This window comes from Lissotriton helveticus, chromosome 4_1 (assembly GCF_964261635.1).
Source record: "Lissotriton helveticus chromosome 4_1, aLisHel1.1, whole genome shotgun sequence".
Taxonomy (NCBI): Eukaryota; Metazoa; Chordata; class Amphibia; order Caudata; family Salamandridae; genus Lissotriton; species Lissotriton helveticus.
In genome coordinates this window covers 1,932,200,030-1,932,213,949 of record NC_136063.1, presented here as the reverse complement: position 1 = coordinate 1,932,213,949, position 13,920 = coordinate 1,932,200,030, and the positions used below count along the sequence as shown (strand labels likewise).

General features: G+C 48.4%; 1 protein-coding gene across 1 annotated transcript in view; it reads right to left on the bottom strand.

Moving 5' to 3' along the window:
• The window catches only part of CD40LG (CD40 ligand), a 151,232-nt gene that overhangs the window by 73,944 nt on the left and 63,368 nt on the right, over nt 1–13,920 (bottom strand). The gene's annotated exons all lie outside the window — the stretch shown is intronic.

The window sequence follows — 13,920 nt, the reverse complement described above, 5'->3', positions numbered from 1 at the left end:
GACTGCAACCAAAAAGAAATGAGTGAAACTCTTATGCCTCTGAATTGTGAATATTTAGGTCTACTTTTGCTCTTATGAGGGTGCAGGGCTTCATTTGCATTTGCTTTCACCACCACAGAACTCCTCCCTTAGCTATGCCTCAGAATTTTCATTTGCCTGTTTTCATCTCAATATCATCCTATTGTATGGCCTGGCTTGAGGGCCCAACTATTACCAGACAATTATGTGAGAATCTCCGGGAGAGGGGCTGTGACTCCTTCCACGTATTGGGATTTAGAAATGCATGTTTCAATTGAGCAGAAGTTGTATACTTACATGAAACAGTCCTTGCTCTCCATGCCTCTGTGATCATTTTGTTTATTTATCCAGCTGCCTGAGCTTGAACGTTCAAGAGAACACACATGCCACTGTAATGTTATTAAAGTATCTTAGATAACTAGATAATTTATGCTGTTTTTCTCTGGCAGCAGCACAGATGGGAATAGGACACAAATTAACCTACATGGATTTTAGGTCTAGCTTGACTGTGCAACATTTCGCCTATCCTTGACTGATCTACAAAAACGAGTTTTTAGAGTATTATTGAGAGAAGAACTTAGGCTCTAACCACACGTTGATGCCTCTAAGTACAGGATTTAATTGGGTAAAATATGTGTGCATCCACCAAATGGACTGCATGTATTGCACTTTTTGGCTAGTGGCAATGTTTGTACTCGATACAGCAAGACAGAATTGGTTATGGTAGGACGCCAATGTTCATGGCTATGTGCCTGATCTGTTTTTTAGGAAATGTTATGATCAAGGAACTAGGCCAAACATATTTATTGTGAAAAACATATGTTAAAGTTGATAGGCAAGTAAATGTGTATTGTTAACACTCTATATTAAAGCCTACAGATAGGTATTTTGTTGCATGGAATCTCTTACATTACCATAGTAGGCAAGGATTTTGAGGTAAGACACCAAAGACAAAGCCTGGGTGTTTCACTGTGCTGATCCTTGTTAGGCCCTGTTGAGAGGTGTTGTATATTGTTTTGCAAGTTGTATTTTTCTACAAGTTTGTAATTTTAAAACTGTATGCATGTAGATTTCTAGTTTATATGCACTTGAATAGTACTGTGTTGGGTAAAGAGAATGTTACGAGGTAAAGGCTTCATTAGTTCATTAGGAAAAACGTTTGATATTTAATCAATTCCCACCCCTGGAGTTATCAGAGACGATCAATGTCCCGAACTTGATCCCATCAGGAGCCCCTAATGATCCTTGTCCTGTCCGGGTTATTAAACAACTTCCAGAAGTGGTTGGAATGGCATTGACCCTCCTGCTGAATGCCGTTTTTACATCTGGCATATTTCCCAAAATTTGAAAGAAAGCTTCTGTTCTTCATTTGTTGAAGAAGCAGACTCTGGACCCCAAAGATCCCATCAGCAACAGGCCGATCTCACGGCTCCCTTTCCCTGCCAAAAGTTTGGAAAAGGCAATGAACATCCAAGTCAGTGCATTTCTTCATCTCAACAACTCTCTGGACCCATCGCAATATGGGTTCAGAGCACACCATAGCACTGAGCTGGCTCTATTGAAATCCACAGAGGAGATTAGAGAGGCCCAGACAGGGGAGGCAATGCTGTATTGATTCTACTGTACCTGTCTGCGGCCTTTGACACAGTCCATCATAAAGTATTGATGGGCCTGTTGTCTGAGATTGGTGTTGAAAGTCTAGCTTGGAAACTCCTACAATCCTTCCTATCAGATAGGTCGCAAACCCTGGATTTGGATGGCAATACGTCCTAACCTTTTTCACTCCGTTGTGGGGTGCCACAGGGCTCATCACTCAGCCCAACGCTTTTCAATATTTATGTGGCACCACTGGCAGGAGTTATTAGGTCCTTTGGCTTCCAGCTCAGCTCCTACGTTATCGACACGCAAATAGTGTTGTCGTTGACTGATGGAGGTGAAAAGGAAACAGGGGAACGTTTCCATGACTGTATGAGTGCAATCTCGGGCTGGGTGTCTTCTAATTGGTTAAAACTTAACTCCAGCTACACCGAGGTCATAAAGTTTGGGAACAATCCTTGGCTGTGGATACCGGAGTGGTGGTCGGAGGACCTTAGTTCTTGTCCCATACCCACAAGGAAAGACAAAAACCTTGGGGTGTTGACAGACAATAAACTTACCATGGGTGATCGAGTAAGCATGGTGATTTCAGCCTGTTTTATGGTTCTTAGAATCATAAGAAAAATTAAGATCTTTTTGACCGAGAGCAAGCTCAAGACAGTGATGACGGCCCTCATAATGTTGCGTTTTGTTACTGCAATGGCCTATATCTTAATGTCCAAAAACAACATACGAATAGGCTTCAACTAGTCCAAAATGCTGCGGCCAGATTGCTGTCTGGAACGCCGAAATTTGTTTCAGTGAAAGAAGAACTTAAGAAATTGCACTGGCTCCCTGTAAAACAGAGAACTCGCTTCAAAGCATTATGTACCATTTTTAAGGCCATCAATAGAACTGGTCCTGAGTTCCTTAGGCGTAAATTCCAATGGCATGTCCCTGATAGAATGCTATGGTCTACTGGAGCCAAACAAGTGCAAGTCCCCACATTTAAAAAAGTCAATTGGGGAGTTCATTCTTTGTGCCTCTAGAGCTTGGAACAAGCTTCCTTTTCATCTAAGGAATGCCCCGGATCTCCTCTCCTTTCAGAAGAGCTTGAAGACATGGCTCTTTTCTCAGTAGCCTACACTCAATTTCCCCGGTAACCAGTACTTAGCGTCAGGACACCCAAGTGTAACCGTGCGCTCTACAAGTGCAATTATCATAACATAACATAACGTGTAGGCAACAAGAGAGTCCGGGGGGGGGGATATGTTGGTTACTATGAGTGATAGACATCCTCAGAGAACAAGAACTGACAGGCTTGCCGCCTCCTGGTTGACATGCAGGTCAGGCGAGATCCATAGGGGTACAGTTGTTACTCCCATGGATGGCAAAAAACCTTCAGAAGCTCAAGCAGGAAATGAGAGGTAGGAGGAAGCCCAGTGGTCACTGTGGGCAGGAAGTGAGAGAGAAACACAGAGAGGGCATCCAATCCTGCATGGCAATGACCTCACCCATGCCTAGAGCTGCCAGTAGGCGACAGCAACCAGTTGCCCGGACGGTCTCCCGGGGATGGGGGAGCACAGGCATAGGAGTCATGATGTTGGGTTCACAAGGGACAACCAGTTGAGTGCACCTGGGGAGAGGTGGCCATCGCAATAGAAGTGGGGGCTCTTGCAGAACTTGTGGCAATGACTGGCTACACACTCCCAGCAGGTCCGATGATGAGTGGCGGGATTTGAAGGCTCCGGCAACCTCTGGGCTCCCCATTACATATGTAGACGTCCTGAGGTGGAGGTAGGGGAACAGAGGCCATCCAAGAGGTCCTCAGCACTGGTTCCATGAAGATATTGTTGCGGGGGCAGCGGCCGCAGAAGAAAGTAGGGGGGAGGAGGCAGTGGTCTGCCCAAAAGCTGCCGCCCATGCAGATAAGAGTGGTAGGGCGGTGGGGCTGTCTGGGGCATTTTGAAAGACCATGACGAGGGAAAATTAAATGAATAATTATTTTTCCCTCGTTGTCAGTCAAAATCCCCTGCTTCCCGGCCCCACTGCTCTTACCTGCATGGGCCGCGGCTGCTGCAGCCTGCACTGCCGGAGTGTTACACCCCATGAACGGTCCCTCTGGAGATGGAGTGCGCCAAATAGGTAATCCCTGAGACATTCTGGGCCTAATGGACTCCACAGGCCCCTGTATGGGTAGTCAGAGCATTTGAGAGCAGCGCACACCGCAGGCCCCAGGCAGGCTTCCAGGTGCAGGTCACCTGGCTGTTGTAGGCTCTTGTCTGGCAAAGGGCACATCAGCTTACAACCCCACCCAGACAACGCAAGGGGGCAGCATGGGACAGCAGGGTCGATGATGGTGTGAGCGAGCCCTCCAAGCAGCTAGGTGAGAGCCCCACTCCGGTGCCCAACTGGAACTTTAACCGAGAGCAGCCATCTTGGTTGTCTCCAAGCTTTGCATCCTTGCTTGCAATTTTAATGAATGGGTTCGCTGTATTTCAGAGATACTGATTCAACTTGAATTTTGAAGGATCAAAAGGAAGGCCAACCCCTACAAATAAATGGGAACTGACAACTAATCACCACAGTGCAACGCAGCCACCCAGCAACTCTAAATACCACAAATTCACTCCCTGCTGACAATAGACGAGTCTCACCATATGCCTATCAGCTCTGAAATATCTGACAACAGCTCTAGGTTAACCTTTGATGCAGGTATAGATCAACAACACTACAGGAACATATAGTTTACAATTTCTGAGGCACACGCAAAAAGTAATAACAAAATAGTACAGTGATTCTAAAGGCAAAAGTAAAATGTGTTGAATAAAGCGCTTTTTCATATCTGATAGACACATAAGAAAATGTGTGTCTACATAGGGAATTACTTTGATCTGATGGCGAGGGTGCGCACTATTTGCATACAGTAGTGCATTGAAAGCAGTAGATTTCCGGTACATCTTACTCTGAATCTGTCCATCCTTAACATATACAGCTATATTCATGAAGCCAAATTGCGATCGCAATAGCTGGGAATTAGCAATTGCGATCGCAATTTGATCAAAAGGAATTCATGATAGTGAAAATACCAAAAAAGAGAAATCGCTAAAGAAAATTTGCGAATTCGCAAATAAATTCGCAGAATCCTTGAAGAAGCTCATTTGCGATTCTGAAATTGCGAGAAACCATGGATTCTGCGAATTCAATTGCGACTCGCAAAATAATCGCAATCGCTATTCATGTAAATTCGCTAAATGCAAAAAACCAGAAAATCGCAATTTGCGACGCGCAATTTAAGGAGAACCCAAACCAGGTGGTAACCAGTAAGGAAAAAAAATATATATTCAAAAAAACGTTAACAAACTACCAACAGGTGCAGGCCTGACCAAACACACTTTAAGGACATGCAGCTGGAGCATGAGGACTCTCACAAAGCTAGGACTCTACATGGTGGTCAGGCGGCGAAGGCTACAGCGAGCAGCACGGAACAGACGTAGGATCCAGGAGCGGATATTCCGCCAGCGGGTCGCCCTTCTGGGCCAAACCAGGGAGCAAATTTACGCTAAGTACCGCCTGAATGGGGCAATGATCATCAAGCTGATCCGGGACCTAGACCCCCTGATGCAGCACCCAACAAGGAGGACCAATGCCGTGCCCACACACGTCCAGGTATTGTGCAGCCTGCACCTTCTGGCCTCCGGAAGCTTCCAGGGGATAGTCGCTGTTGCAGGGGGGATATCCCAGCCCACCATGTCCCGCTGACTAAGGAGTTTCCTGGATGCAATGCTGACCCGGCTACACCACTACATCTCATTCCCCACCAGCCAACAGGACTTGAATGACACCAAGCTACAATTTTACAACGTAGCACAATTTCCACATATCATAGGATGCATTGACTGTACCCACATCCACATCTGCCACCAGCACAAACGGAATACATGTATCGCAACCGCAAGTGCTACCACTCTCTCAATATCCAGATGGTGTGCAATGCCAAGACAATCATCACGGACATAGTGGCACAGTACCCGGGAAGCACACATGACTCCTTCATATTCCGGCACAGCGGCATTCATACACGACTGGCCAGGGGAGACTTTGGTGAAGGACACTACTAGGTAAGTACACATGACCCACAATATTACACTGTGATAATGTAGCTGCGCAGAACAGGCTCTCACCCTCTGCTCCTATCATACAGGTGACAGCGGCTACGCTCTCCGTGAGTACCTCCTCACCCCATACCTCAACCCTGCAACACCACAGCAACAGCGTTACAATACTGCACACATACGCACAAGAAATTGCATTGAGAGGACATTTGGCCTTTTGAAAAGCAGATTTCGCATACTGCACAAGACTGGTGGGGCCATGAAATACGAGCCTGAGGTCTGCTGCCGCATCGTGGCCGTGTGTGCAATCCTCCACAACATTGCTACCAAGCGCAGGATACCTGTTGACATCTCTGGCAGTGAGTCGGAAGGGGACAACCAACCACCTGCACATGTGCGTCACACACGTGGGGAGAATCCTGCAGAAGGACACAGGCGCCGTAACCAAATCTGCATGAACTATTTCTAGTGCACCCACTTCCCACACCCATAACTGCACTCATGCATGACAATAGTAATAAGGACATGAGTCAGATTAAGTTAGACAGCATGTATGTTATTGTTACAGCTCAATAAAGTGGGGATTTCCCAAACTGTTACATGATTGACATATTTCGTCATATGTCCCATGTTCCTGTGGAGGGCATGCTTGTAGCAGCAGCATGGCCCCTCATGGTAATGTTAAATCATTCAATGCCACCTCCGGCCAGATGCTCCCAACCTCCTCTCAGCATCCTCCTCCTGATTCGGCCGTGAGGCAGCAGAGGGCCTGCTGCTGCGGCGGGGTGCTACCACCGGTGGCACGGACTGGCTACTATGGCTGGAAGTAGCCTCACTGGGTTGCCCCCCCCCCCCGCCTGGCCATGGACAGTTGCCTGCATGGCCTGTACTGCTATTGTCACCTGCTCCAGTGCTCTCGCAACGTCCTGACAACATTGGACCATTTGGACCTGCATGGCCTGGGAGCGTCGCGAGAGCTGGGAGGTCGCGCTGCCAATAATGTAATTGGACCGCGTGTATGCTGACAGGGGGGTCAGCAACTGCCGGTGTCTGCGCCGGTAGAGGTTGCGCTGGCTGTACATGGCCTGGGTGTTGGCCTCCATAGCAACTGTCATCCTCTCCATGCGGTCAGACATCTGACCGACATTCCTGGCGGTCTTGTTAATTGGAGGTGTATAGCCGCAAGATGATGGGCTTGGGTTTGATGGACATGAAGCATGCGGCGCTCAATAGAGAGCCCACCTGGTCGCACGTTAGCTCCCCTGCCAGCGCGGGATATGTTGTTGTGCTGCTCCCTCACCAGTCCGCTTGACTGGCTCCTCACAGCCGCAGGGCGGCGGGTTTGTCGGCGTGATGCTGCTGGTGTTGTCAGCACCACTGGTGGTTGTGTGACGCGCTGTGGTACTGCTGCGCCTGTTGGCGCAGAGGTGGCACTGTCCACAGGGGCAGGTGGTGGAATGACCGCTGGTGCGGCAGCTTGCCCTGATGGTCCTGGCTGTGGTGATGGATTTAAGTCTCCCTCAGTGTCCTCTGGGATTTCCTCAATTAGCAAGGCATTACTGTCGGAACTGGGGACTTCTGCGCCACCTGTGATGTAAAGTGGACGTTGATTAGTTACATGTTTCTTCCACATTTGATCTTCCTTCATGCATGCAGGCTACCATTCCCTGACTCACCGTTGGATAGACTCTCACTAAACAGGTCGGGCTTAATGGGGCTAGATGGTAATTGTGGCCAGACTACATCTCCCACAATGCAATAGCGCTTTTGTGGTGTGCTTTGGCTGCATGACTGAGGTTTGGAATGGGATGATCTGGAGTCATGGACATTGTTAGGGGACAGGGGGCCGCAGTCGCATGGCACTTACCTTGTGTATCTTGTGTGGGTCGGGAGGAGTCCAGCTGGATCACCCCCACGCATGCCCGCGGATTAATGGTGTCCTCGATTCTGTCCTCGAGTGGTGTGTTTGGTGGGACAGTGGGTTCCCGTCCACCTGTCGCAGCACTCTCCCCCAGCCTCTCCGCAATCTTCTCCTTTGCCCGCCCTCTGAGATCGTACCAATGAGTTCACTTTTGCGCGGACGCGCACTCATATCTGCCTTTTATCGGCTTCAGGCACCCTTCGGGAGTCTCTACCAAAGAGACGATTATGGTCCTTGCAGACTCCCTGGATAAAATATTCGAGCTCTTGCTCAGAAAATTTAATTTTCCGTTTTCTTCCAGTGGAAGTTTCTCCTGCAGCTTCCTGTGACATGCTGGCCACTTGGGTGTCTCCTGGTTTTCACCTGTGGGCACTCTGGAGGGGAGCTCTGGCAATGCTGATTCCACTTCAGGCTCTCACTGCTGAATGAGGGTGGAACCTGCCTACTTCCTGGTTGTGCTCTGAATGCGACTTCCCATTTTTGCGATCTCGCAATTAGCGAGATCGCAATTTGCGATTTTCGGTAATAGCGAAATCGCAATTTCAACACGGGTATCGGCCGATTCTGCGAATTTGTAGCGATTTTTGTGAACTCGCAATCGGCGATTGCGGCCGATTGCGGCCGATTGCGAATCGCTTTTTTTTCTCGCATATTATCATGAATGCCATTCTGCGATTTCTAAATTGCAATTCGCTATTTCTCGCAATTTAGAAATCGCAGATTTTGACATTGATGAATCTGGGTGATAGTTCCACATCCAAAAATACCACACTAGTGGTACTAAAGTGGGTGGTAAATCTAATATTCATGTCATTATCATTCAAATATTCAAAAAAGTCATTCAATACTTGCTCTGTCCCAGTCCAAATCATGATGCAGTCATCATGAATATTAGATTCACCACCCACTTTAGTACCACTAGTGTGGTATTTTTGGATGTGGAACTATATATTAAGGATGGACAGATTCAGAATAAGATGTACCGGAAATCTACTGCTTGCAATGCACTACTGCATGCAAATAGTACGCACCCTCGTCATCAGATCAAAGCCATTCCCTATGGGGAGATGATACGAGCCAGATGTAATTGTAGTGACAACACACTTTTCTTATGTGTCTATCAGATGAGGATAAGCTCTTTATTCAACAAATTTTTCTTTTGTCTTTAGAATCACTGTACTATTTTGTTATTACTTTTTGCGTGTGCCTCAGAAATTGTAAACTGTTTGCTCAATCATTGATTGAAATATAGGGGAACTTGGGTGAATGTTCTCCGTTTGAGTGCACAACTTGCGTTATGTAGCTAATACATGTTGGTGTAAATCTGTATGAGCATCTGAGGACCCTTCCCACCCATTCCAGTAGACTACAGGCACATATGCAATCACAGAGAACATATCTGTTAGAAGGTGGCTCTGACACTAGGGGCCGCTCGGATATTTAGCTTTTGAGCACATAATTGTTGAGCTTTTACTGTGGGGGAGCCTCATAATCAGGGACTCATCCACAGTAAACTCATAATGAAGGAGATTGCATGGATATTTTACTGGTGTCCCCTTGGCTTGACTAGGCCGCTGCGCAGCAGCTGGAATATGGGACATGCAGACACATGTGTACATGCGTGTGCACACGTGTAGGGGCTGCGCAGGGTAGATTCCTAGCGTGCGTAGTCTAGGAGCAGGTACAAATTGAATGGTGTGGCAGGACTTATGCAGAATTGGGTGGTGACATGGAATAGGCTTTATACAGTGGAAAGAAACATGCCAGGGCAAGTCAGTGTGTTTTACTGTGTTTTCACTTCCATTTTCCCCTATGGGGATGTGGGGTCCATGGCTAGAATGACTTCCACAAGGCCTACAAATTCCAGACACGCACTAAAGTCCATTGTAGTATAGTTGAAAATAAGTATTCTGCAGAGTTCAAAATCATATTTGTACTGCTTTAGGGTTTTCCAGAAATGTCATATTTCTCCGAGTCCCTGGCTGGGGCCTGGCCCTGGCAGGTTAGATTAATGCAGGGAGGTGGAGGGCAGGTGTGTTGTGAACTTATCGATGGGGGCCATTTGACTCCATATACAGAATACCTTAGATTACGTAGACATAAACACTACCAGAGTAGCTACATGTTTGGTTGCCTGGTTTGTGTAGCTGACGTAGTCGGTTTTTGTTATTGTAGAGCGGGGTCTCACATATCCTGAGCCAGGTCCAGGAAGAGGTGAGGTCCACTCCCCGGACACACTGGGTGAGTAAATTAGCTGGTATATACATTGTTGTTAAAGAAGTTATTATGCTGCTTACAGACCAGGGTAATAGATTGTGTTTTTCCTGTACGTTTGTCCTCCCCAAATAGTACATATTCAACCAGGTGCCGAAGAGAGGAGTTGAAGCAACTGAAGGAAAATTGTATCCTTTGTTGGTTTTTTCACTTGTGTGTTTTTTTCATATATTTTTTCACACCTTATTCACGACTGATGCAGTAGTATTGGTATAGAACAGAGACCCTGACGAAAGCCGAAGGACTAATCCCTGAGTGGCTGAAACATGTTGGTCTCCCCGCAGCTATTTGTATGTACTGCGGTGACGATATTTCACTGTTCTTGTTTTTAGCAAGGAAGGGGCAAACAATTATTAAAGTTTTCTGGGTTGAGCTCCCTATCCTTTTTTAAAATCACCACTTATTATATTTTTACACTGCACTTCCCACCACATCAACAACATGTGGTAGTACCAAGTGATTGTGGGTCGCTACCCCTTATCTGGTTTTCGGGGTATGCCGGTCTCAATGATCTAGAGACACAATACCCGATTAGGACTACCAAATGATAATATTGATCATCACAAGACCGTTGATGGGAATCCTACACCAGGGGGGACTCACGTTACTGGTTCTTCACATCTGGTGATCTGGTTTGTTAGCATACTGCATTCATACCTCTGTACTATTGACAAGGTTTTGAAGAGTAGAGGACTACGGTTGAATCCTCAATTTAGACCCCTAAGTTTGTTGTTGTTTGTAGGTTAGATTAATGCCCTTTCTTCCCTGAGCGAAGATCTTCCCTCCAAGGAAGGGAGATAGGTGGAGCTACAAGCCAATTCATCAACTGCTGTCGCTGGGTGCCAGGCACCAAGCGGAACCACGATAAAGGCAGTGAGGGGGGATGAGTTGGGTTTCAGAGGCCATGTGGCCAGAGATACTGGACGACGCCTTGTTTGAACAAACCCAGAGGCTGGACAAGTAGGAGGGAGCAGGGGCAGGGAAGTGATGTGTCGCTGTTTGATAGGACACACAGAGACTTCCTTCCAGCCCCCTACTCAACTTTTAAAAAGTACTTGCACAGGAAGAGAAGCTCTCTCTGGGGTGTGGTCTGCGGAGGCGAAAGGTGCTGGAGCCTGGCAATGGGAAGTTGGAAGGAGGTACCCCTTGACTGCCTCCCAGGGCCCTAACAGTGCCAGACGAAGATCCCAGGATCGGTGCGCAGAAGCAGTGGCCTCTGCGCAGGGAGAAGAGAGTCCTAGGAGGAGAGCCAGGTGAAAGGCTGGTGCAGGGTGCTAGCGAAGATCGCTCCCTGCAGAATGCACCCTCTTGGAGACCTGGAGAGCAAAGGAGAGTGTTTCCAGTGGCTGGGGCACGCCACCAGGAGCAGGATGATGCAAAAATGGGGTAGAGCGGACCACCAGGGGCTAAGATATGGCCCCCAGAAGGTAGGCAACCGTTGACCCCTAAGAAGACCGACGACGAAGTGTGTGGAGCTCCGCCAACGGTCTCAGAAATGACCCCGGGGTGGGTCAGGTCCCGGGGGCTGCCCTCAAGGAGAAGTAAAGCAGGGGAGCACCGTCGCGCTCCCCGTGACGGTGCACTGCATGGGGGCCAGGAGCCGACCCTGGCCCCCACTGACGATGGAGGCAGGGGAGCACCGTCACGCCCCCCGCGAGGAGGATGGCCGGGGAACGCCATCGCGCTCCCCTTGACAATGCCCCACGGGGTGCCAGGAGCCCACCCTGACCCCGGCGAAAATGGTGAAGGGGCGCGCCATTGCACAGCCCCATTGAGAGGAGGAGGGGCCCGGGACCCCGGACCCCATCCCCAGGCCCCAAGGTGCCAGGATGAGGGGGAGCACCATTGCGCCCCCCCCCGAAGGTGTCCCATCCCCAGGCAACAAGTGTGGAGGAGGCTGGGGGAGTACCATCGCACTCCCCAGAAGACCCGCGGAAGCGGGGAAGCCGACTCGCGTCTGCCCACTGGAGCGGGCAGACCAGAATAGGACTGCCGTCTCCCAAGGCAGCAAAGAAGAGTGCTGGCCGCGTGGGGAGCTGGTGGGGGCAGCTGGGGTTGGGCTCCCCGGGTTGCCCTCCAACGAAGGCAGCATGCGGGGGACCGGGACCCCCAACCTTGATAGGAGGAGCTGCACGGGGCCCAGGTGGGACCAGGCCCCAGAAAACCACAGAGCGGCCGGTAGCGGGTTCCCCGAGCCGCGTCACATTACCTGGGGGTCCAGGTGGGACTGGGCCCCCCACCAAAGCAGGAAGATGCATCGAAGCCGCCAGCACCACCATCGATTATTCATGAAGAGGAGCACAATCGCCCCATAATGCCTTGCCAGGCATTTGGAAGTCTGCTGTTGTTGTGCTTGGTAGTCCCCCAGAGGAGGGGGGTCACCCTCAATGGTGAAAAGGTGCTGGAGGGAGCTGCTAGAGAAACACAGTCTCCCCCTGCACGAAGAGGAAAGTCTCCCCCCTAAGTGTCTTGGGGAATTCGAGAGAATAACCCCTCAAGGGCTCAGCATGCATTTTAAACCTTCTGGGCTGGAACTTTTGTTCTTCAGCTGAGGGTGATTGAAAAGTGCTTTATGAAGTGAAGGGCTGAGGAGGTGGATGTCTGGAAGAAGGCATCCCCTGGAGGTGAAGAGGTGTAATTACACCACAAATGCTTTTACTAATGTTATTCTTTATAGAGGGACTGAAGTCCATGTGTCTAATGTGAAGTACATGGTGAAGGTGGAGTCATAAGCAAAGTGGATTTAAGTGGCTAGACATTCCTGCTAGGGTGTCTGACTGTAGATACTTAAACCTGTGAATTTATCTGTGATGCCTTTAGGGGTTGTAATTGCAATGCATTCTAATGATATCCAAATGTTGTGAGTACTGTCACTCTAAAGGGATGCTTAAACATGTATTCTTGCTGCAGCGATTAGGTGAAGAACCCAGACTGTTAGCCCTTAAGATATAGAGGTGCATACCTTATGGTCAGTTGGAAATGCTTGTTGTGTGTCACCAAGGCAGGGTTAGGTATTTGAAATGCTGGTTCAAGTACAGGGGCGGGTCGCCACTGGTATTGTGCCTGTGCGCAGGGCCCTTGCTCCAGGTTAAGATCCACTAACTGCATTGGGGGCAAGATAATGTGCATACATGGGAGTGGTGGTACTAGACCCCACCCCCCCCCCCTTGCGGGAGGGGTGGAGATGTTATGCAATGTCACAAGGGTAATTTCAACAGCTAATGTATATTTTGTAAATTGGTGCATAGTATTGAGTAGTGTGTGTGTTTAATAAATGTACTCGTACTTTTATAAAGCAAAGTACAGACGAGACAATCTATTATTGAGTGTGATTTCTGCGCACTTGCAAATGGCGATTACCAGCCCACCGTGCCTCTTATCATTACTCTTTTATGACTCAGACCATCCACTGCTTAGATCGTGGTGGTGGTGGCCTTGTTAGATTTTTTCTAACTTCACCAATATGGCCCTGATCCCTGTTTTTTCTTTTGGGGAAGACATAGTGTCAGACATTTTGGCGGGACCTTCCCTTCTAGGTTATGCTGCCGTTTCAGATGTCCTGGCACAAGGGGAAGGCTGGGACACGCTTTTAGAATTAAAGAAAACCCAAGTCAAGACGATCTTACATGGGCCAATTATTCCTGAATACCTACGGGTCAACGCTGCCCCAAGGGGTCTCCTTGTTACTAATGAGCCTTTAATATTTTTAGAAGATGAGGCCTTTAGACGCGACTGGGCCCTTGTGGCATGGAAATGCACTCAGGACTGGTTAGTCTTGATTATCAGCACGGCTAAGCGACTGGCGGATGCCTTATTGATCCAGATTCAAACTACTGAATCTGAACTCCAAACTAAGATCGTAATGACTACATTTGATCACAAATTGGATTTGATCAACACAGAATTGTCCGACTATAGGAAGCATTTGATACACTCTAAAATCTCAAAGTTACAAAAGGAATAAAAAAAATTCTCCAGGGAAAAAGCTTATCCCTATACCAATGACGAATACGCCAA